Genomic DNA, 986 nt, shown 5'->3' with positions numbered 1-986 from the left:
TCTTGGTGAGGTCAGCCAGCTGATGGGTAATGAGCTTGTTTTGGGCCAACAGAGCATCTACATTGATTAGCTCCATTACTCCTCTTGTGTTCCCTCTTTCGGAAGCATAGAAGTAGTCGTTCTCTGCTACTGTTTCAATAACATCTATGGCTTCCTCAATAGTCTTCTTCTTGTTCAAAGATCCTCCGGATGAATGGTCTACGGCCTTCTTTGACTCGTAAGAGAGCCCTTCATAGAAAATGTGCAGCTGCACCCATTCGTTGAACATATCTGGTGGGCACCTCCTTGTTTGGTCTTTAAACCTCTCCCATGCTTCATATATAGTCTCACCATCTTGTTGCCTGAAAGTTTGGACCTCAGCTCTCAGCCTATTGATTCGTTGAGGGGGGTAAAATCTTGCTAAGAATTTGTTCACCACATCCTCCCAAGTTGTCAAGCTTTCCCTTGGGAAAGATTCCAGCCACTTAGCTGCTTTGTCCCTGAGTGAGAATGGAAATAAGAGCAGTCTATAGGCGTCAGGATGAACACCATTAGACTTCACTGTGTCACATATTCTCAAGAAGGTGGTTAAATGTTGATTAGGGTCTTCTTGAACACCTCAAAACGAACAGTTGTTCTGAACAAGGGTGATGAGCTGTGGTTTAGGTTCAAAGTTGTTGGCATGGATTGTTGGCTTTTGGATGCTACTTCCATAATTGCCTGGGTTTGGATTGATGTAAGAGCCCAAAACTCTTCTATCCTCACCAGCATGATTTGCTCTACCTCCTCCCCCATGGTTGTGATCCTCTTCTTCATGATGGTTTTCCATGTTGTCTTCCATGTTTGGTTCAAAGAATTCCTCCTCTTCCTCAGCACCAACCACTTTCTTTCCTCTTGCCTCCCTCCTTAATCTAAGGAAGGTCCTCTCAAGTTCAGAATCGAAGGAAGTTGAAGCCCCGCTTCTTCTCCCTGTCATACAACCATCAAGTGCAAGCAAGAAAAGATAG

At 44.5% G+C, this 986-nt stretch overlaps 1 non-coding gene across 1 annotated transcript; it reads left to right on the top strand.

Annotated features, from left to right (window-relative positions):
* The first annotated feature begins 263 nt into the window (after nt 1-263).
* On the top strand, nt 264-370 carry LOC112745534 (small nucleolar RNA R71). Its single transcript, XR_003173456.1, has one exon. It is a non-coding gene; the product is annotated as a small nucleolar RNA R71 (small nucleolar RNA).
* The last annotated feature ends 616 nt before the right edge of the window (nt 371-986 follow it).

This window comes from Arachis hypogaea, chromosome 14 (genome assembly GCF_003086295.3).
Source record: "Arachis hypogaea cultivar Tifrunner chromosome 14, arahy.Tifrunner.gnm2.J5K5, whole genome shotgun sequence".
Taxonomy (NCBI): Eukaryota; Viridiplantae; Streptophyta; class Magnoliopsida; order Fabales; family Fabaceae; genus Arachis; species Arachis hypogaea.
Note: the sequence above shows the minus strand (reverse complement) of the source record. Positions and strands in the feature narration are given on the sequence as shown.